This window comes from Biomphalaria glabrata, chromosome 14 (genome assembly GCF_947242115.1).
Source record: "Biomphalaria glabrata chromosome 14, xgBioGlab47.1, whole genome shotgun sequence".
Lineage (NCBI taxonomy): Eukaryota > Metazoa > Mollusca > Gastropoda > Planorbidae > Biomphalaria > Biomphalaria glabrata.
In genome coordinates this window covers 1,578,893-1,603,882 of record NC_074724.1, presented here as the reverse complement: position 1 = coordinate 1,603,882, position 24,990 = coordinate 1,578,893, and the positions used below count along the sequence as shown (strand labels likewise).

Below are 24,990 nucleotides of genomic sequence, written 5' to 3'. Positions count from 1 at the left end.
TTGGCCAAAACTTTGGTCTGTGTGGACTTGACATTTTCACATCAACTCTAACTGTGAGGTCAGCTGTAACTTTGATGTATTCATACAAATCATTGTCTTGAAGACCTTCAGGTAAATGTTTCAAGGTGAATGTATCAACAGGTATAAACTGGCTGTGACCTGGATTTTTCTCACAGTCCACAAGATATTTGTGTAGATCAGCTTCTCCACCTTCTGACTCCTGAGTTTCATGATCACCTGGAGAACAAGGAAATAAACTTGATCCAATGTTTACAACACAATGTACAGTATTGGGTCAATCAAGAGATATCTATAAATAGATCAAGTCTAACTCATGTGTTGATCTCTACAGTTTAAACTCAAAAGTTACCAATTAGTGGACCTTAAAACTCATCTGACTGGGATTTGGACTGGTCACTGGTGAAATGATAAGAATCTGAAAGAATAAAAGTCTAATAAATATTTTATATATTCTTTTCTTTTATCTTTATTATTAGAAAAAAGACTTGTACAAAAACTTTTCTTTATATAAACATTTACAAACCAAAAGTTTACCTGTATCTTGATTCTCATCACAAAGACTGGAGGAGTCTGCTAGGTTAGTCGGATCCTTTAGACAAACTGAAATAGTTTAATTACATGTGTCAGACAATCTATTTTTTTTTCTGAAACAACTAATAAATTTTTTCAAAAAAATGAATTTTTACATAGACATAAAACTAAATATTTAAATTAAAGTTCTAGAAGCTGACCATAGACCTAACATTGCAATAACTTGAATTTGACATGCTACTTTTTATTGTGCTCAATTCTAGTGAAAAATTTGATAAAAAAAAAACAACATAACACTAATTTTCAATTTAGATATTGTTTTACTCTGATTTCATACCATTAAGTACAAAACACCAAACTGAGCCCCCAGGGAACAAGACACAGAGGAAGACTAAAAAGAACATGGCGAGGCAGTGTACTTGAAGAAGCCGAGAAGACCGGGAAGAGCTGGGACACCATCAAAAAGCTAGCAAGAGACCAAGGAGAGTGGTGTTTTTTTTTTGTAGTGGCCCTCTGTTCCATAAGGAACTCAAAGTAGTGATGATGATGATGATGATAAGACTATTTTTAAAGTTAGGTATCGTTTCACATTTGATTTCATACCATTAAGTCCACATGTGTCTTGAGGAAAACAAAGGTCTGTACTTTTCTGGAAATTAGAACAAAATATAAATATAAAGTTGCTTTCTTTTTTTCATATATAAAGAAATTTACATCAATGACATATTGTCAGAAAAACCTAATTTCTGTATCTTTTTGCTTGTACAGTAAAATTAAAGAAATATTTTGTAGTTTTATAAATTGTTTCAACTAAGATTAATTGCATTTTTTTTGCACTTTGATTGATGTGAAATGCTTGATAATAAAATGTAAAAAAAAATAATAATTCATCAGGCTTTGATAGTCTAGATTTCAATTTAGAGCTCCAATTGACTTTAAAACTACTTTTGGAGTACTAGATCTAGATTCTAATTTTAAGTGACAAATTCCTTAAGATAGAAAACAAAAAAATACAAATGAAAAGTAGCAATAAAAATAAACAACAGTCAAATAACAAAAATGTAAAGAAACCACAAATAAAAAAAAAATACATTAGTCTAGGATTTCTTATGTTTATTAATTTGAATAAGGATAATAGTATCCATATTACAAAAATGTGGTATTTTTTTATCTAGATCAGACAGCCTGGTAGTGTGATATGTAATTTGAATTCTACATTTGTTATTGTCTTTATTATTATCATTATTGTTATTATATTAGAAACAAAGGAATTATTATTCTCAGGCACTTCCATGGACGGTCTAGCTTCGTTAGAGAGAAATAAAATTCATTGCAGTCACATTGATGATTGTATAAATGGCAATTAATATTTAATTTTTCATTAAAACCCTACCTGGCATGTCAAGGTTGAGCATGAAGTGAAGAAAAATGTATGAGATGAAAAAAAAGTTGTTTGTACATGTTTGATATTCTACTTCCTAGTTAAAACCTCACACGTGACGACGGGAGAGTGTAGCGGGTTTTATGCACTTTGGATTGCTTCTTTGCTAGGTGTTTGTGTGTGTGTGTTTTGATTTTTTTAAAACTATAATGGTGCGCTGTTTCTATGGAGGCGCTATGTTGGCCTCTTTGCTTCTTTTTGTTTTGTTTGGGTATCAGATTTTTGCTTAAATTTATAAAAAGAGAAGCCTAAATAAGAAAAAAATTTTGTAGTTAATTTAAACAAATACAGACTTACTTTTTCAGTTTGAGTTTTTTTCTTGCGGAAGATCTTGCAGAACATCTTTGATGAGTTCTAAAAATAAATAAGAATCGGTTCAAAGATTTTTTTTTTACCAAACATACAAGGGCAGATAACTGAAACGTTTTTTTAACTTTGTTACCCAATAGACTTTTTTATCTTCCACTTCAAGAAATGACGTACAAAACTCTGAGTACTTTGTAGACCTTGTTGTAACTCATGTTTCACCGTTTTTTTTCTTGTTCATTTTCAAACATTTGCTGTGAACGTTTGTTGTTACAGTTTTGATATCTGAGCTTTGCCCAGCCCTTTCCTTTTCACATATTTTGACAAGCCTTGATATGTTCTAAAGAGTTGTCCGCACTTCCTGTCCTGGTTTAGGATCCAGTTGTCTCTCACACGAGAGTATTTTTATTTGTTTATTTCTGGACATGTGTCTGAGGAATTCGACTAACATTACATTAAAGAAGTAGAATTAAGTACATTTGCAAACGACGAAAGAATCTATGAAACTTTGGTGTCTATTTATAATTTAGAAGTAATATTTGGAATTTCCGATTTCTTATTAAATCTATATTTAGCAAGAAAATCCATTAGTCATAGAGTCACTAAAATATGAGTACACACTATATTAAATATCACTAACTGATAAGTTTAGTTTTCAATATACCACATGATTGGCGCTATGCATCGAATAATAAACTCACACATGCAGATACGAGCATATACGTGCAATTATAACCACACACATGCTCACCTTGTAAATAAAAGCGGTTAAGTGCTTGACTTTCGAACCTTGGCTGGGTTCGAATCTCAATGAAGACTTGTATTTTCAATTTGAAAACTCCAATGGGTACGTGTCGTTATGCTGGCCACAAGACTCCTTGCTAGTTAACTGTTGGCCAAAACAAAACAAATGGCCTTTTTAACATCATCTGCACTTAAAAAAAATAATGATTTGCCCAGTTTTAGATCTAAATCTTTACAACATCCATGCAAACCTACATTTGTTCTACGGTTCACTATTCTACTATTCTGTATTAGGAGAAGCCTTATATAAATGAAATAATACAATGAAGAAACGACTTTGAAATAGAATGACTTACTTTATAAAATCTGACAACTTCGTGAATTCTATTTATAGAAACACGGACATAGAATAAAATGTCATTCAAGGAAATTCTGATTATTTCTTCATAATCAAACAAAGTTTTTCCTACTGTGTAATTAAATTGAAATATCTTCTTGTCTTATAAATAACATATATTATATGTATCCTCACGGTGGGGGGGGGGGGGCACACAGAGTAACTACAAAGGGGGTCTGACGTACTGGGTCTAGAGCAAATCTCTGTTCGCTGAGGCTGAGTTACAATGCGCTGGAGTTATGTTTGCAACGAAATAAATAAGTGGACATTTAGTTAAAGCTTTTATTATAATTAAACATTTAAGACTAACGTCCGTTGTTGTGGGATCATGTTGATCACAATGTGCAGAGATGCGCTTATTAGTAGTAGTGTTTACCTATCTGAAATAGTATGATATATGTTTAAAGAGGTATACACTATATCTATATGTTGTAAAACTGGTATTTGGATGTTTCTAATCATGTTATAAAAGAAAATCTAAAAGAGGAAACTCATCGATGATTGAATGTTAAAACTGTTTCTCTATTCACTTAGATCTGAATCAACTGTCTCTTCTTGTTGGCGTAAACACTAATTTTATGGACCACTGGAATAAGTTGAAGGTTCTATACTGACATTTCAATAACAATATTTAAAAAAAAACGAAATAGTCTCTCCATTATGGAAATTCAACATGTTTTACCACTGTGCTAGTTAATTGCTCACAAAATAACAACAACCGTTAAGTAACATTTGTGGCTTGATTGTCGGGATATATATGTGCGTGATTATTGTCAAGGCCGCTCTAATACATTTCCCATAGAAAACAACAGACATTAATTACGACTCATTGATGAAGTGATTGGTTAATGTTTTGTTTATTAAGTCACGTGTTGTCATTGACAATAAATACACGCGGAAAGTTTAAACTTAATCCCAGAATGCAAAGCGGAATAAATAAACTGTAAGAGAATGAAACCTTACAGAGAGATTGAGCGACTTTGTATAAACTTGGTTAAAAAAAATCTTGTTGAAATACGAGAAGACACATTATTAGATGTTACAATTGAACAGGTTTGTGAATTTTTTTATGGGACACTTGCCGCTATTTACCCTTTTTATAAACACACACCAACCCTAACCTTACAAAAAATATAACACTTTGTTACATTGATAATTTGTACAAAAACAAAAAAAAAACTAAATTGATTTGATCTAGATTAAGTCTTGGATTTGTACATTAGGTGTATTTAAAAAAAAATCTTATACATTATTATACATTTGAATATAGTAGCACAATGTTAAGGCTCTCGAGCGGTGTTGAGTATTTAAAATATAACTAAGTTCAAATAGAGGTAACACTGAACGCAAACTACTTCAGTAACACTGATGAAAGGCCGCAACAATCAAGATATGTAGTGGACACTGATGTTGGTCAACAAATATGTTTAATGATCAAGAAGGGAATCGTCCGATGTCAACTAGGTCCGTAAACTACTTCTTATTCTTGTTGTGATAGGAAAAGTGTATTGTCTCTATCAAATCCTAGAGGGTTCTTGTTTTGTTTTAAATATCACGTCATTCCGTCACTAAGTAAAAGTTTTCCCTTATTCCCGAAAGAAATACCTAATTCCTAATCATGTCACAACAACAAAGGAATAAATAAAATTGAAATTTGTTGTACTTACGTTATAAGAGTATATTTTTATCTAGACTGTCTCAACATCTTCCCAAACTATTTGAACTTACACTTAATTGTTGTTGGTCCTTCAGTATTAACGACTATGATTCATCTTGTAGAACACTTTGTCACGTGACAGCGGAGCGCTATTTTGAAGAGACACTCCCATCCACGTCATAGGATACTGAGAACTTATGCTTGAGGAAATGAAGATAACAACAACAGGAACATAATATGTGGAGCGCCCTCTTCGAAATCGCGTTAGGTCAAGAGTTTGGGAAAACCAGAAGCTCACTACAATGACCAAAATTGAAATCTAGGCTACAAGTCATGCGTTGTGAGTACATTACTGTATGGCAGTGAATTATGGACCACCTACGCAAAGCAATAGAAAAAACTAAACTCATTCCATTTGCGTAGGATCTTGAAAACTACATTTAAAGAAAAAGTGTGCAATACTGAGATCCTTGCACGAACAGATATTCCCAGCATCTTTACATCCCTCAGACAACGCCGCCTGGGCTGGCTTGGACAAACGCATCCAAAACTCATTCTCTACGGACAACTCGCAACTGGCTCAAGAAAAACTGGTCGCCCCCATCTCTGTTACATATATGTGATAAAACGAGACTCCAAATCAGTAAACATCAATACTGACCATTGGGAAAATATAGCTCTAGACAGCACCAGATGGAGAGAGAAAGACCAAGAAAGCTAAGGACAGCGAAAAAAATATGGGCCTCAGCTCTGGAAGAAGAACGGACAATGCAAAAAAAAATGGCTAGCTCCTCTACCACTGAAAGAAAAAACACCCTAACCTGCGCTATTTGTGGACGAGAGCATCTCCCCAAAACAGGGCTACACAGCCACATGAGGAAGTGTGCGAGATGAACCATAGTCGTTTTATGACTAAAGGAGGCCAATGGGTGACTTAAAATTCATATTTAATTGTCAATGTACAATACAAAATTCTTGGCCCTGAGGATTGATTCTCAATAAGTCTCCCAATTCTCTTCGACAGCAAAAAGCTGAGAACAACTTAGTCATTTTCAAGATATAAACTTAGCAGTTTTTATTCGCAATTTTATTCCAAAAGTTTTATTTGTTTGTTTCTTGAGTCAACATTTAAATGTCTAAAGGCCAAAATTATATTTTATTGCCAAGCACTCAGTAAGTATTTTTTTTGCGTGCGAACCTTTTATTCCACTTTTTTTTTCCTAAATCTAGATCTTAAATGTAAAGCAGCTCAGATTCAGCGAGATTCTATAAATAAAAATCAAATATAGACACAATCAATAACAATGTCAAGCATACAATATTGAGATATAAGTAGCCAAATACATACCATTTGAAAAACTTAATTCATGTTACAAGATTAAGAGAATTAAAAATGTGTTTCTGTAGTGCTAAAAAGTGCACAAAAAGTAAGATTATAACAACTCTGTCTGTCTGTCTGCCCGGTAAAAAATGTGTACAGGTTAATTCTCCCACACCCAATCTGAGAACAAGCTGAAATTTTTCGCAATTTTTTCTAGTACCTGACAAAACAAGAATTAATAAAACATATTTATTTCATACTGGTAAGTAATAATTTTGTTAGGTATCAAAGAAAGGAAAGAATATGTACTTGACATATGTGGTGGTATAAGTTGAATTAGTTCCTTTTAAAGGCCGACGCCTAAAAGTTTGAAACTAATAATAGATAACAACAAAACCTTAACTGGCACAGTGGTTAGTATGTTGACCTGACGAGGCATGAGAATTTGAGCTTGAATTCAAGTCGTGCAGCTTCATTTCATATATATTGCATCTAAAAAGTGATCACGCTAGCATTCGCTCAAATATCCCCCTTTTTTCTCCCCACTCCCTTTTCCCAACTGGTACAGACAAGTAAGAGGATTATAATAATAATAAAAATAATAACAATAATAATAATAATAATAATAATAAGGCTTGTCTTCGAGTCCGAAGAATAAAGAAAAATGCATTATTTCCAGTGTATATGCAGCCCCGCAGTGGCGTATATATTTAGCCTCATTCAGTGCAAGCATAACCAATGTCCGTCGTTGGTCGAATAAGAGTGTTTTTTTTTTCTTTGGGGAGGGGGGGGGTTGACGTCTGCGTCTGTCCTTGGCAGGGGATTTTCTATTGGTCTAAAATGTGTATTCTGTGGACTTTGTGAGTGACCTCCAACTGAGGCCGTACTGGATCTTAGCGCGAGAAAACTAAAAGTATGTAAATGGGCTAAACAAATAACAATTGGTAAATAATATTTCTAATCGCACACATTTATTCATTTTAGTCTAGACCAATTACATGACTGATCCGAACTAATAGATACAATTAAACATAATATTATCATTCTTTGTAACAACCATATTCATATTCTTTGAATTATAATATTTTTAGATACACAAAAACTCTAGTGCTTGAATTCTTTCATGTTTTAAGAACTCGTTTTGAATTGAATTGTAAAGTGGTAAATCTTCTGATCTTAGGACTCGTGGTTTTTAATCCCATTGTAGACTCGGAAAATGCATTATAGGAATTGTCGATACCCATTAAGCCAACCAATTCTAATGGAGGCTTGATATTAGTTGGGGGAAAGTAAAGGCTGTTTGTCGTTGTGTTGACCATATAACGTTCTCATTGACAGACAGCCAAACCAAATAAACAGATGACCCTTACACCATTTTTGCAAGGTCTGAAAATGGTGCGGTAGTATACAATTATAGAAAACACAATTTTCAGTTTCATTTCAAAATACTTGCCAAATAAAAAGTTGATCTAAACTGATTATTTACGTGATAACAATAGGTTAAAAATATTTGTAAAATATACAAATATCAGATAAATGTGTGACCGATTCTTCTGAAATGTCTTCCTCAAACAATATAACAACAGATAGAACAAATATAATAAAATGTCTCTTTTAATTGAATGCAAACAATTAAAACAAACTTTAGATAACATAAACAATATAAATCAACATTATATCATGAACACATGAACATTATAAAAATAAAACGAGCAAGTTGTACAAATAGTAAATCTAGTCCACACACATTGTTTCAATAACAAACGAAACCAACCAAAAAGAAAATATTAAACTAAAAATGGCTAACATTCACTTTTGGGGTGCAATTTGTTGGTGTTTGACGATTTTATTCTGAATAGGTTGAAGCCCTTGATTGAATGTGACTTCTGAATGAGTTATCTTCTTCCTGTATGTCAAGTTCAACATTCGTTACTCTCTCAAGATTTGGAAGTTTTTCAAATCCTCCACCCAGGTCTGGGGGAATTCACCCTAGCTTTCTGGGTACTGAAAAAGAGAAATATAAAAATTATTGCATGCAGTTGGGTAGACATAGGTTCTGGAAGTTAATTTCCCTCCATTTACTACAGGGGTTCTCAACCTGTGGGTCGCGACCCCTTTGGGGGTCGATTTGCGATTTGCCAGGGGTCGCCTAAGACCTTCGAAAAAATGAATTATTATCTACTCTTCTATAGCTGTGTGTGTGTGCGGGGGAGGGGTGGGAGATTGTAAAAAGAGGTCGCAAAGACTAAAATGTTGAGAACCGCTGATTTACAACAAGTTTGCAGTGTTAAACTAAGTTGTGGCAGAGTTATTGGAGTTAGATGATTCCAAAATAAAACTGTTTACTTTGTAATGGTTCGCTATGGGCTCCAACTCTGTTTAAGGCTTGCTGGAGTGATAGTTACTCCCCTTGCAAATCTTCTGCTTAACAGTGGATTGTACGCCCTCTATGAACATAAGCTTATCACGAATGCGGATGTAAATGAAGCTAAAAACGGCTTTCTTGTCAAGGATCTGCACTTGATTGGAAGAGTGTATAGTTCAACTTGGTGATGGAGATAGGCTCAAAGTAGATGTTGCCATTGTAACCTCGCCAAATCTATAGTGCAAAGAAAACATTTCATTGTGTGATTAGTAACTATCTATTCAAGGAGAGGTAATCCAACACATACAAAACCTATAGTGCAAGGAAACCTTATAGCACAAATTTAGATACATAACCAAACCATTGAACAAGTACAAGAATACAAATAGTTAGATACAAATATCAACAAAAAACTGAGATTTAAGTAGAATCTGCCAAAACATATACAAGAAAATTCACCAGCGACTCTTCCATCTCAGAAAGCTAAGAAAATTTAACATAGACAAAACAATAATCAAACTTTTCTACAAAGCAACTATCAGCAGTCCAATTAAGTTTGCCATCACATGCTTGTATGGTAATAATTCACTACACAAAGACTTAGACTTAATAGACTAATTAAAAAAGCATCATATATCCCTCGAATACAGCTACCATCTATTGAAGAGCTTTTTCAAGAAATATACATTTCTAAAACACTTTCGATTCTTAAAGATAACCTGCACCCATTAAACCACTGTTACATAAGATCTGAACGAAGTGGTCGTCTCCTTTCCATTAGGACTAACACAGAAAGATTTAAAAACTCCTTCTTCCCACTTTCAGTCAGAGTGTTACAAGATCATCTGTCGTCATCGACAAGTACATAGAAGTCAAATTCATAAAGCGCTGGTTGTGACTGTGTATGTGTTTCGTGTGTGAATGTTGTTCGAATTTTTCATCTATATTGTTTTGTACAATAGTTACACTTTAGTTTTCTACTGTAGTGTAACTGAATTTCCATTTGGTTGGATCAATAAAAATTATCTTATCTTAAACCAACTAGTCTAGATTGTACTCTACATAGTAGTAACAATATAATTAAACTTGTCAATGAACAACCCTTTGCATCAATCGGCTAACTACCTAGATGCTTTCATTAAAACACTTATTTCTTACATAGATAATATTATACTACCAATTTTTTGTCCAGACTCACCTTAGATCTATATTACTGTTAAATAAGGCCTAGTAAATTACCTTATCAATAAGCAAATTATCACACACAAAAAATTAAATACAGAAATAAAAATAAACACAAAGTAAATATTTGAGAGTTGAGAATTACGTCTGATAGAAAGAATGGAGACTAACGAACTTCGGTTATTCACAGCCCCTAAAAGTAAAGGACTGGGGGATTAGTTCTTGCTATAGACAAATTGCTCGATATATTAAGGCCATGATTCTCACATGCTGATTCTTAATACGTACAAGTATTATACAATACACTCAACGAAGGACTATAGACTTTGTATTTATTGACAGCCAACAATAGGTTACACATATAATTTGGAATACATCATCTTAAATAGCTAAAAGTACGAAATGTACCCAAATTAAATACTCCAGGGCGCTTAGACTAGATTCAATTAACATAGGCCATCAATGCCGAAACATAGTATTACCCCAAATAGTCAGTTCACACAATGGCGGAAGTAATATCTCTCAATACAACTGACAACAATCAACAACACCCTAATCAGACAAGGTCAGCTATCCATCTGCTAGACTGACCACAGGAAACCTTATTATCCCCCCTTGAAAACCCCGTGCTAAAAACACTTCACCATTCACAACTAATAAAATAAAAGACACTCACACAATCTCACATTACACACCCCCTGCATTTGACAGAGACAAAAGTGATACAACAGAACGGTACAAGACTTTCTAAAAATTAAGAAATGTTTCACGTTTACATACAAAACAATTTTACATCTCTCTCTCTCTCTCTCTCTCTCTCTCTCTCTCTCTCTCTATATATATATATATATATATATATATATATATATATATATATATATATATATATATATATATATATATATATATATATATATTGGAGTTTACATCCTTATAATTCGAAATTCAACAAATTTTAAATTAAATTATATATTTGAAGTCTTCATCTAATGTTTAAATTTCACGTCTCTAACCAATACTTCCATTTGACGTTATTAAAAAAATGCTTAGATTAAAGTTGCTGAATTTAATTTAAATTTGCATTTGGCTTCTTTGATTCCCTCCGAGGGCTTTAACATACGATTGGAGGACCTTAAAATAACGTACTTTTGATAGCTTTGACTAGTTTTTTTCATTTGACGGCTTCTGTCCCTGCCTATATCGAACGGCTCTAACTTAATTAGACGGCTTTACCTTTTGCTACCATTTAAAAAAAATAACTAACTAATACCTAAATTTGAGGTTGCTTAAATACTTTGAATTACTAACAATGTAGATTAGAGCCAACAGTACATTTCTTTTTAACGTGCGTAGCTTCACAGTCTTATATATTCTAAGTATAAAATGACTGTAGTACTCTCAATATTATACAAGTGCAGTTAGTTACGGTAAACATTTTTTTATATGATTCGACTTTTCTTACTGTACTTATGAATACAAAAAAAATGTGAATGTGATGCAAAAGTGAAGACTTTTCGTTACAAATGCGCGAGTTTGAATCTAAAGATGTAGAGGACAAACATGTGTGAAGAGGGAAATCTGACAAGAAAATCCATGTCAGAAGTTGAAAGGTCACAGAAATAATACAGAGTTACATACCACGCCAGATGGACAAAGACAGAAGAGTGTGTAGGGAAAGAATTAAAATGATTTAAGCAGTAGATCAAAAGTTCCCTGACATTTTCTAATCTGGAAAACTTTGTAGGTTAGGAAAATGTTATGTGCTGCAGTCTTTTTCTTAAGCGTTTTGATATTTACCAAGAAATTAAAGGCCAATGAGTTTGTACCTCTACAAGTCAACAATCTGGCTGGCAATAGGAAGAAAACTTTAATACTGTCAAGAGACGAAAGATGATCTGGTTTAGTTTTACTGTAAGATATAACTCATTATCAAAAGTCATTCTTCAAGGTACATTGGAGAGAGCACGAGGAAAAATTGGCTGGATAACATAAACGAATAGACCGGCAGCTATCTTGTTATCCTGCTAAGAACAGCTGATGACCGGGAAAGTGGAGTGTGACGCAAAATATCACAGCACCCGTTGGCCCAAGGACTAAAGTCAAGGAACAGATGATGATACTATTTTATATTTATAATTATCATTGATTAAATCAATTAATCAGTCAGTAAGTCAGTCAATATTTATATCTATCTACCTATACAGCAATATATCAATCTTTAAATCTATCTATCTATCATAAGCTATGGGTAACATAATCTATGGTCAACATAAGCTATGGGCACCATAAGCAATAGCTAACTTAACATATAGACAGCATAAGCTATTGGCAACATAAGCTATGGGCAACATAAACTGTGGGCAACATAAGCTATGGGAAACATAAGCTATAGGCAACATAAGCTATAGGCAACATAAGATATGGGCAACATAAACAGTGGGCAACATAAGCTATGGGAAACATTAGCTATGGGAAACATAAGCTATAGGCAACATAAGATATGGGCAACATAAACTGTGGGCAACATAAGGTATGGGAAACATAAGCTATGGGAAACATAAACTATGGGAAACATAAGCTATGGGAAACATAAGCTATAGGCAACATAAGATATGGGCAAAATAAGCTATAGATAAGGGCCATAGCGGCGCCGGAATATTGTCTTGAAGAAAAAGTAAAGGAATAAATAGCCTGCTCATTATAACGGAAGCTTATTTCATATAGGTCAGAGCAGGGTCGGCTATAGGCTTAGACAAACTAGGCAGCGCTGGGTCATATGTCCCCCAGAGAGCCCTGCGCTCAATGGATGTACGAATAAATCATCCTTTCCCCCTTCATTGTCAAAGAATATGTCGCTAACAGAGGTGTGTTTCTATTTGTGGTCTCTGTTTTTATAGTGATGATTCTAAACGAGATTAACGTAACTTTGAGAACGAGAAATAAAAAGCCAAGAGTTGCGCATTTAGTTTTTACTTTAAGACAATAAGCAAAGAAAAAAAAGGTAAGTAACTCCTTAATTCATTCACATGTGTGTTAAGCAGAGTTACTTTTTCTTTTCTAGTGGTGATGAGTGACATTAACCGAGACCATTCGTCATAGCAGGCCTGTCACGTGGTCTGGGGCTGGGGCTCGCTGCCACGTCACAGGTCTGATGTACAGACCTACTATGATAAACAAATTTCATTACATATTACAAGATCTCCGGGGCTCATACAGACTTTCCTACAGGGAATAATACCAGGGAAAAGAAGAAGAGGCAGACAGAGAAAGCGATGGGAGGACAACATAAAAGAATCGACGGGCCTGTCATTGAAAGAGGTTCTAACTAGGCAAAAGACAGGAATGGAGAAAGACGGTTGACGAATCTTGCATGGTGCCCCAACGGTCTAAACAGACTAAGAGATAGGTAAAAATAAAGGTAAACAACTTCACTACCTATCAAGGGAGCGCGACTTCGTAATAATACTTGAGCTGAAATGTGTTTTCCGAACCTGCAAAGGTAACACTTTTTTCCAAATACCCCATTTTTGACATGTCCACACACACACACACACACACACACAAAAGATTGGAACCATAGAGAGCAGATACAAATTAACATAGAATATGAATACTAAGCTACAGTTACACTTATAGCACGTGGTGACCTACTTGCTAATTACTTCAGCAGTTTGTAGAACACCTATTCAGCCCTACGAAATGTTATGGAATCACATAGGCCTACGAGTTCTCATGTTTGATGTCCTTTATCTTTTGTGTAATTCCCCATCATTACACTTTCATGTTTTAAAATTGTGTGTTTAGAATAGTAAGTAAAAGGTAAAGTTTTCCTTTAAAGCCTTGTGGTCTATAGGTCAGAGGATGTAAAGGTCATCTGTTTTTGTGGCCTACGGTTAAAGGGGGTGTCATGTCGCCAGCACAACAACCAACCGCTTTTACTGTTTCCCAACTAATGTCAGGTACCCATTAGAGCTGGGTGGACTCAAGAGGCGTCCTAAGATCCCGAAATTAAATATTCCATTCTTCTCCAGGATTTGAACCCAGGATCCTAGGATGTGCTGTGGAGCACCTTACCGCTCAGCCACCGCGCCGTTTAGTATAGAACAATAATAAAATTAAAAGTGGTTATTTAAATTTTAATAATATTATGGTGTTTAGTACGTCTAAATGAGAAATTACAGTAAATGTATTCATTATAAATATTCCTTATATCAAAAAGAAATGTACATACATATATATAACTTCACTTGAAAATTATGTTACGTATTCATTGGGCTATTGCTTCCTGTCAGATAATTAAATAATCAAGTTATGAAAACAATAAAATCCTATTAGTTTCAAGCATTTCTATCCCTTTTGATTTTACAACTTTCAAGTGTAAACAGTATCTTGTGGTTAACAATGTATTTCTGTCACCTTATTGATTTCACTTACATTTGTTTCTATATGATAGACATGACCTCGTTTGTTTGTTTTTTGTTTTTGTTTGTTTGTTTGTTGTTTGTTTGTTTTTTACGTCTTAGACAACATTACATTTAACTAAATAAGATAAACCAGCAGAATATAAGATACACTGCGATATGTTGGAGTACAATGTCTCTGTTTGATGATGATGTTGATTGTTGTGTTGCTGAGTTTGTAAGTGATGTTGAACCTGATCCACAGACCGTTGAGGTTGATGGTCATGTAGGCCTTCGTTCTGTTACTGTTGAAGATGTCTGAGGACAACTTTCCTCTAAAATTGTTTGAAATTTGTCATTTCGGGGTGTCATTTAATATGAACAACTCTAAACCTACTCGCGATAAAAAAAGGCATTGTCAGTTTTCATTTAATAAAAATAAAATTATAAGTCGAATTGTAACCAAAACAAGAAGTTTAAATACTTAATTTACTTTTATAGTCACTGGCATACTAATATATGTAGATCTAAATCTATCTCGACTTCTGAGGAAAAAAAAAGCGACATTTTGCTAGTCGATAGTTAAATTTAAAAGATCTGTATGTTTATCGGCTTTTTGTTGGAAAACTACTATCTACTGTAATGTAATGTAAAGTTAATTTGACAGTGATTTTGTACTTAGTAAAAGTATAAATACAATGCTAAGACGACTTTATGTTTTAATACAATTCTTAATTTTTATTTATTATCCTTATTACAACCCAAATTAGGCCCCGCGCAATCCGTTTCGCATAGAGCCCAGTAACCTGTAGGACCGGCCCTGTGTAGCTTGTATTTGCAACCAAAAGCTTTAATCGCACTATTTGACATTCAGATAATCCTTGGTCTGAACACTGCAGTCTATTTATAGTCATAGTAATGGCTCCTGTCTTCGAGGAATCTCTCTCGTACTTGCCCGGTATGGTGAGACTGTATGTCGTGCAGTTGTATGGCAGACCGTTTGTGTCACATACAAAGTAGTAATTATTTACACCCATCATAATACTCATATGATCTGGCTTATCGCTGACGTTCCAGGAGCACTCAAGCACTGCTTTATCGCCCAATCGTCCGTTTGTTATTTGTGATCTGATCTCCAGAGCAGAGACACACACTTCTAGTGCTGAATTGAAAACAAAACAAAAAAAAAAAGCCCTTTTATTTGTTCTGTTAATGTGTATGTTTCTGTTGTGTTGTCTTTATATGAGAAAAAAAGTATTTTTAATACCAACAAATGTCTATAAAAATCAATATAGCAGTCTTAGTCTTTGTTTGTACAAGTAAAACAATTTAAAAAAAAAAAATAGTTAAAAAAAAAGACACAACCTCCATTTTTAAACTTCAAATATAATAAAAAAAATAGTTTGAAAAAAATGGTTAATTTCGGGTTTCGAATCCTTGACACCGTCAGCTGCTAGAGAAAATGTATATTCTGATTCGGCCAACGTGTAAGGTATATTTCTGCAATTATCTATTGAACGTTGATTATATGGACTTTTAAAACACTTCTAGATCTAAGCGGTGGTTCTCTCAACCTTTCTGTATGGCTCTGAGACATGCACACTTTACAGAAAACAACTAAGAATTATTGATTGCCTTCACCAAAGATGCTTGCGCTCTATCATAGACATACGGTAGAAGGACCGTACTACAAACAGCGATGTCCTTTCCAAGGCCTGTATGGACAGTATAGTGGCAATTCTTATGGTCTGTCAGTTGCACTGCGTAGGACACGTATCACGTATGGGAGACGAACGTATGCCAAAGGCAGTCTTTTTTGGTGAGCTAAAAGGTGGTCAGCGTAACAGAGGCGCCCTACGGAAACGCGTTAAAAACCAGCTTAAGCATCAACTTTCCTTGGCTGACATAGAAGCTGGAGGTCACTCACGAAGGCCGCGGGATACACATTTGAGACCAAAAGAAAATCTGCTGCCGAGGACAAACGCAGATGGCGAAAAAAAAAATCTAAATCGACCACCTGCGGACAATCATTATGCTTGCCCTGGAAGTGGCAAAATATGTAGAAACACTGCATTCCTCACTGATCTTCGGAATCGAAGACAAGCCTTATTATTAGATCTAGAACATGTGGATCTGACACCAGAACTAACTTGGATGGCTGCCTGGTCGTGCGGTTTGCGCGCTGGCTGTCGTTCGAATTTATTGATGGTCGAGGGTTCAAATCCTGTCCGCTCCCATCCCTTTTCGTCCTGTGGGAGGTTTGGACTAGGAAGTAAATTATCTTCAACTCTAAAGGAACATCCGCAAAATGTAAAACAAACAAACAACAATTTAAAGATGTATATGTAAAACTTACCAATAAAATAAAATGTAACAGCTGTCAACATTTTCTTGTCTATTGCCAGGCTGTCTTCTGAGTCGAACTGGGAGAAGGGAAGTAATCTAGTGCAAATATAATGATTCTACTTCAACTTGATAGTTGTCTTCTCTTATATTACCTTTGTTGTAATATTTACTTGCTAAACTGTATTTTCTTAAGTGATAACTAAAAGCAGTGGCGTAGCTAGCAATGTGCTGGTGGTGCGGGCCGCACTGAGCATTAGGTGGGGTGGGGGATCAAACTGAGGACAAATTTTCTCAGGAAAATTACACATTGTAATTACATAAATAAAAATAAATACAATTATTTATTTTGGTAATTTATGTGTCTAATATTCGTTATTAATTTAAATTAAATGTGACCTGTAGACCAGTTGGAATGAAATTTGATCAAATTTTGTAAAATCTTTGAAGGCTTTTTCTTTTTGAAGCTTACATTTTGTTACTTAATTGTTTAATGCACTGATTATGGACACGTTTATAATGGTGTTGTTTTCCATTTTTACTAATTAGAAATGGTCAAATCTCTTTTGTGGATCAGTAAGAGGATAGGGGTGTCTAAGAGAAGGTATTCTAACCGTTCAGCAAACACAACGCTGCTAGAGTCGGGATTCAAACTCAAGCTCCCTTGTTGAAGTAGAATTGGCAGTTAAAAATCAAAGAAATATCCTGGATTGAAATAACTATAAAAGTACGCTCCATTCCTGAGAGACTCAATACGTAGGCCTACACATGTCTCTACAAAATAAAAATGAATTTATTGGAATATTATTGCTTACGAAAACAAAACAAAATTTATTCAGAAAGTATAAAACTAAATATTTCTCGACAAAAATCGATTCTTAGATTACCTTTACCTATCTCTTAGTCGGGGGGCGCAAAGCAAGATTCGTCGACCGTCCTTCTCCATTCCTCTCTTTTTTGCCTTACTTGCAACCTCTTACAATGGCAGGCCTTTAATTCTTTTATATCGACTTCCCGTCGCTTCCTCTGTCTGCCTCTTCTTCTTTTTTCTGGTACTGTTCCTTGAAGAAATGTCTTTGTGATCCTCGAAGATCTTGTAATATGGCCATTGATTTTTAGCTTGCGTTTTTTTTTCGATAGTTAGCAATTTATCATGGGGTCTAATCGCCGCAGTAGTACATACGATCTTCCTATAACATTTCAGTTCCATTATTTAGATCCTCTTCTCTAGCTCTCCACTCAGCGTGGAAGACTCACAAGTATATAATAATATACCATATGACAAGGGAGCGCACCAGTCTGATTTTGGTGCCGAGGACTAAGTCCTTGTCTCTCCATAGTATTTATTTTCCGTATTATATTTTTTTCCGAAATAGCGTTGCTTAAATATTAAATACAATTTATTTCGAAATTAGAAACTGTTAGCTTTTCTAATTTTTTTTTTGAGGGCATTAGGAGGAACTGCCGCACATTGCATCAAATATCCTAGCTACGCCACTGACTAAAAGTCTAAACTTTTTTTCGTTGTTACATTGTATACTCATGTATTTCAAAGTAATGCTTTTATCTACTTTAAAGAATAGAAAAAATAAAAAAAAAAAGATATGGAGTTTCTTGGATGAGTTCAGGTCTAAAAATAAAAATGAATCTATCTAAATCTTTATTATTATTTATATATATAAACCGACCAACCTCCCAGGCTTTCCCCCAGCAATGGAGAGGTCACTCCATCTCTTAAGTTGCAAATGGAAAAGATTGTCTCTCGAGACGTAAAATGTCACAGATATAAACCGAAGACAAAGTAAAATAGACTATCAGCTAGTTACGCAGGACAAGGTAATAAATGTTAGATAATCTACTTATATATGTATACATATATCCTTGTTAGATATTATAACTTGGTTAAATCATGCCAATGATAAGTATAAAATAGACAGACTATGAGTTGCATTATAAGGACCAAATATGATCGGCCAGGGGTGTCCCTTGAGATTAGAAAAAGAAACGCCCCATTCCCATAAAAAAATGCATTTCTTTTCTCTGATTCAATCAATTTTTTAGGGGTGGGGGTTATTTACTGTTATTGATACTAGCAAAAAGGAGGAATAGACGACAGCTGAGCTGGTTTGGTCATATTGTAAGACATGACTCACTGTCCTAAGTCATTCTTCAAGGTACAGTGGAGGAAGCAGGAAGAATAAATCGTCCAAGGAAAAGCTGGCTGGACCACGTACAAGAATGGACTGACCTCTACTTAGAACAGTTGCTGGCCGGGAGATGTGGATGGACATGGTGACGTAAACTGTCAAGGCAAGAAAGTCAAGGGACAGATAAGATGCATTTAGTCTGTTTATCCATTACTTTCCGTCTTCTTATTTTATCTTATCTTATACAGACGTTACTGTACAGTAATGATTTACTACGCTGACTCATTGTAATCATTCGTCACATCTTGACGCTTACCGCGATCACGTGACTCTACTCTTAAAACGAAGTTCTTAAAACGTTTCTCACGTGGTTTGTGTCTCTTATACTCTGAAATATTTTAGCCACCATTGTCTTATTTCTCTTATCTTATACATTACAGTTTGTTTTGTTTTTTTAAGACATGATAAAATTCATCGATGTGTTAATCTAAACACGCATGCTAATTAGACGTACACTCTAGTAAGTCTTTGGTTTTCCTGTCTAGATTTGATTCATCCCTGCCTTTTATAATTAACTCTGTTGCAATAGTTTCATCATTGCTGACTTTATGACCTAGCTTTGGGAGTTGGCAACTAAAGTCTATAATATGTGAATGTTAGCTGTTCTGAGGGTAGAAGCTTAAGCTATGTTACTTTCTCCAATCAGGGCCGGCTTTATGAATAAGCGAACTAGGCAGCCACCTCATACCTCCGATTAGTTGTGGTCTCGAGAAAAAATTGCGAAATATAAATCCAATCTCAAGCAAATCAGAACTCTATGGCTCTATGTGTATTCGCCTAGCCCTAAAAGTCTCTACTATGAATCAATAATAATTCGTGAATAATTAGCTCTACTGGTTTAGACTACATATGTTAGAAGACCAATGTTTCTTTCTTAAGATGAAAGGTCGACCCCGTATGCTAATTAAACGTATTTCTAGTCTGATGATGATGAATCGTCCATTAAGCATATTTGTGCTATCAGCGCTAGGCCTATATGGATTTAACGTTTTTTTTGTTGATTTAGATATAAGCCTATATACAGGACTGTTTATAATTGCGTATTTTTAGTCTCAATTTTGTAGAAAACTAAAAGCACGAAATTGCGCTAAACAAAAACAAATGTAAGGGAGCTCATTCACCAATCGTGAACAAACATTTAGCCACTGTTTTTTTTTTATCACTTTATCACGTGGCTAAATGTAGATGACTGATATAAACTTATTGATACAATTACACTTCGTAAAAGCTTCGTAATTAAGAAAAATATTTTTTTTTCTTGTTTGTTTGTTTGTTGTTTTTTTTTGTTACTTGTTCAACTTTAATGTAAAAAAAATACAACTTTTTATCCATAAATTTGAACGCTGGTGGAAGAGCGGTAAAGCGCTTGGCTTCCGATCTTTGAGTCATGTGTTCGAAACCTGGTGAAAACTGGTATTTTTACTTTCTGGATTTTAGGACGCCCGAGTTTACCCAGCTCTAATGGCTAGCTGACATTAGTTAGAGAAAAGTATAGAAGGTTGGTCGTTGTGCTGGCCAAATGACAGTCTTTTTAACTGTGGGCCACAGAAACAGATGACCTTTACATCATCTGCCCCGTAGGCAGATAAGGTCTGAACTTTACTTATATTCATATTTTCCAGTATTGTAGGCTGCCTGGTCGTGTGGTATGCGCTCTGGACTGGCGTTTGATGGTATTGATGGTCCTGGGTTCAAAAGATATCAGTGAGGTAGCTAGGTTGTGTGGAGGGGATCAAATTTGAAAATTTCCCCGAGGTCCCCAGTTGAAGGGGGTTGCGAAATGGGTGTCAGATATTTGTTTTTATATTAAATACTACATCATTATCTTATTTCATGATGTCGAATGTCAAAATACACCTAAATTTCTAGGTACGCCACTGAAAGATGTAATTATTTTCATATCTGAAGGAACATTTGAAACATGCTAAACATTTTAAAGACTCCTCTGAAGTAAAAGTTAGCACAAAGCTCTTGGAAGACAAATGAAAAGCACGGTAGTTCAGCTGGTCTGATTGCTCAATAAAAATACAATGTAATCATTTCCGTGAAGTAGAACCTTATTGCCATACAACTAAATGAACAATCAACCGACTTGCTACTGTCATAAAAGGGAAACTACTCTACGCTTTGAAGATTTGTAATCAAACTACAGTTTCTGTCATGAGTAACCAGGATAAGACTACTTTTTTCTTCCCTACGACTTCTCAGTAAACAGTTTCATTGAAATGGTGACATTCTCACGCCAATGTTAGTGCGAAGGTTGAGCTTATTTTTTTTTTCACTAGATTAGGAATTCACATTCACATCAAGTTTATTTCTGTATTAAAACTTGATAACTGACAGGCAGAAAAAAATATTGTTTTACAAATAATAGATCCGGAATTGTGTAACTGACAGTGAAGAGAAATATTTAGATGCATCGATGTTGACGTTGCTATAATATGTAAATGAATCCTACAGTGAGTTAGGATGGATTCTAATGGGAGCTCATTCTGTACCAAACATTGACACCCAGACCTACATCCAAGCATACTTAGAGCACCATCTGTGCAGGCACCACAAACATTTTTCCAAGAGGTCTTTTACTTCTTAAAATTTAATCAAATTTGTTAGTTACATCACTTGCTGTAGATGTTGTTTATAGAGGTTTGCTTAGAAACTAATCTTTAAAATTGTCATTATGAATATATCGAAAATATACCGGGACTAGTAATTGTGAACAATCTATAACGCCTGTGGATTTATCAAGCTGGATGCTAAATATAGTAAAAGAAGCAGACATCATTTCCTTAACATCAGAGGACATGTCAACTTATCTCCTGTGAATAATTTCATTAAGTATGGAAATGACACTTAATTTATTAATTAATAATTAATGTCATTAATAAATTTGTCTCCAGTCATAACGAGCAATGTCTCTGGCCGCTGACAAGAACTCCTTGGTAATGGTGTGACGTTTCAGCACTATGGCGATTCTGAGAGCCGCCAGAATAAGAAGCTTCACAGGCTGATATGTTTTAATTATGTCTGAGTTTCATCAGACACAAAACTAAACTACTGGATGTCGTTATCGGGAAAGCTTGCACGTTTGTTCCGCCTTAATACATATGTCAAAGAAAACTTCATTACAAATATTGCATCGAGTCTTTTAATTACTGGTTAAAATAGTGAATTAAAACTATAGGTCGAAATTATCGTCATTCTCTTTTCTTTGATTAACTTTCTCTTGTTCCAAGTCCATGTACAAATGCTGGTCCATAATGAATTTATTTCCATTGACTAGAATACAATAGCGTATTATTGACGTGATTTCATCTTTACCAAAGAAATGTTTGATCCCGCAATGGTGGGCATTCATAAACAGTAAATTCATTTGTGGAAAATTGTATTCTGCAACAACGAAGATATGGTCAGCAGCATCTAGTTTTGAATAACCATTATATAAAACAACAAAATAACAACAACGAAGAAGAACCAATAAAAGAACATGTCTACTTTCCAACAAGGAGGACACATTTACTAAAGGTGCCCTATGTATCCTCTGGGTGTATGCCATTGTTTATATTCGTCAACCATACTTTTTTTTCATTGAGTATAAAAATTGACAATCCTCTCGTAATTTGTTTGGTAATAATGTAATTTGAGTAATGTCCCTTACTATCACCACCACTTGTGTAAATCTATATCAACTAAGGTATAAATATACTTGTTACAAACACATTAGAAACAAAAACAGATTCGATAAAAAAAATTGCCCACCCCCAAATTTTCCGATGGACTTATACGACCCTCGGCAAATGGTCATTCGACATCCAAAGGGGTCGCGACACGCAGGTTGAGAACCCCTGGATTAGATGATCAAATATTGTGTTGGGTTGGGGGCGTCGTTGTAATGCGGCCCGTTTTATGTACGGATTGAAAAGTCTTCCGGGCAGGGCACACACACACACAAAGATATCAACTATTTCAATCGTAACCAGGCACACACACACACATACACACAAAGATATCAACTATTTCAATCGTAGCCAGGCACACACACACACACAAAGATATCAACTATCTCGATCGTATTCAGGCACACACGCACACACACATACACACACAAAGATATCAACTATTTCGATCGTAGCCAATCACACACACACACACACACACACACAAAGATATCAACTATTTCGATCGTAGTCAGGCACGGGTATGAGCTAGTTGATTTCTATTTGTAAGTAGGTTCAATTCCCTTTTTTCAGTGATAATAAATAGGTAGCAATAGCGAGTCTTAATCGAGTATACAGAAATCTTTTTACTCAAAAAATGAACATACTTCTTATTACACAACTGTCAAGGTCAAAAAGAAATGTCGGTTAAAGCAGGGAGATAACAACGTCATAAAAACTTTAAGCAACATGTAACTTCTCTTAAAACTACAAGTCTTTCTGTCACTCAATTCTCAGGCTTCAAATTTCACTCTCTTATATGTAACAGTCACTGCGATGGACTTTCTCGTGGATACATCAGAATAATTCAGTCAAGATAAACAAAGTATTCACCATATTTTAGACAGCCGATTGACACACACACACACACACACTTCTGTGAAGTCAAAAATACAAATATCTGTAGTAATAAGAGCCATTTTTTTTCATGAGAGTTTTATGTATTTTTTAAATGCGCGAATGTTAAGACCAACTTATTCATTTATAATAAAGATTTTATTACTAGTAGTAGCAGTACCATTTCTAGGTACCACGTATATATTTACAAAGTGTTATTTCCCTTGAGACTTTTAGTTCCACAGCAAATTATTTACATGTTTATTTCTCTCATCTTCTGATACTCGAAATAGTGACACATAGTGCTGGATTTACCTATAGGCAACATAAGCTATGGGCAACATAAGCTATGGGCAACATAAGCAATAGGTAACATAATCGAGAGCTATCTTAGCATATAGACAGCATAAGCTATTGGCAACATAAGCTATGGACAACATAAGATATAGGCAGCATAAGATATGGGCAACATAAGCTATAGGCAACATAAGCTATAGGCAACACAAGATATGGGCAACATAAGCTATAGGCAACATAAGCTATAGGCGACATAAGATATTGGCAACATAAGATATGGGCAACATAAGCTATAGGCGACATAAGATATTGGCAACATAAGATATGGGCAACATAAGCTATAGGCAACATAAGCTATAGGCGACATAAGATATTGGCAACATACGATATGGGCAACATAAGATATGGGCAACATAAACAATAATCAACATAAGCTATAGGTAACATACAATATGGATAACATAAAATATGGGCAACATAAGATCTGGGCAACATAAGATATGGGCAACATAAGAATGGGCAACATAAGATATGGGCAACATAAGATATGGGTTAACATACGATATGGATAACATAAGATATGGGCAACATAAGATATGGGCAACACACGATATGGGTAACATAAGCTATAGACAATATAAGCTATAGGCAACATGCGATATGGGCAACATAAGATCTGGGCAACATAAGATATGGGCAACATAAGAATGGGCAACATAAGATATGGGCAACATAAGATATGGGTTAACATAAGATATGGGCAACATAAGATATGGGCAACATAAGCTATAATCAACATAAGATATGGGCAATATAAGATATGGGCAACATAAGCTATAGGCAACATAAGATATGGGCAACATAAGATATGGGCAACATAAGATATGGGCAACATAAGATATGGGTAACATTAGCTATAGGCAACATAAGATATGGGCAACATAAGCTAAAGGCAACATAACCTATAGACAATATAAGCTATAGCTAAGGGCCTTAGCGGCGCCGGAATATTGTCTTGAAGAAGACGGGTCGGTTTTAGGCTTAGACAAACTAGGCAGTGCTGGGTCAGGTGATGGTTTATTATAAAATAATCATTTAATTAAAGCAAAAAATCAGTCACGTAACTCCGACCCCCTCCCGGCTACGCCAGTGATCCAACGTATCCATTCTCCATAGCCTTATGTAATTGGCTCGTTGCGAGGTCGCAGGTCAGTGTTGAACCCTT

The 24,990-nt window shown here is 34.9% G+C and overlaps 2 protein-coding genes across 2 annotated transcripts in view; one reads left to right on the top strand and one right to left on the bottom strand.

Annotated features, from left to right (window-relative positions):
* LOC106075685 (uncharacterized) overlaps positions 1-24,990 on the bottom strand; it is a 151,581-nt gene that overhangs the window by 91,078 nt on the left and 35,513 nt on the right. The gene's annotated exons all lie outside the window — the stretch shown is intronic.
* LOC106062675 (uncharacterized) overlaps positions 1-24,990 on the top strand; it is a 66,532-nt gene that overhangs the window by 30,529 nt on the left and 11,013 nt on the right. The gene's annotated exons all lie outside the window — the stretch shown is intronic.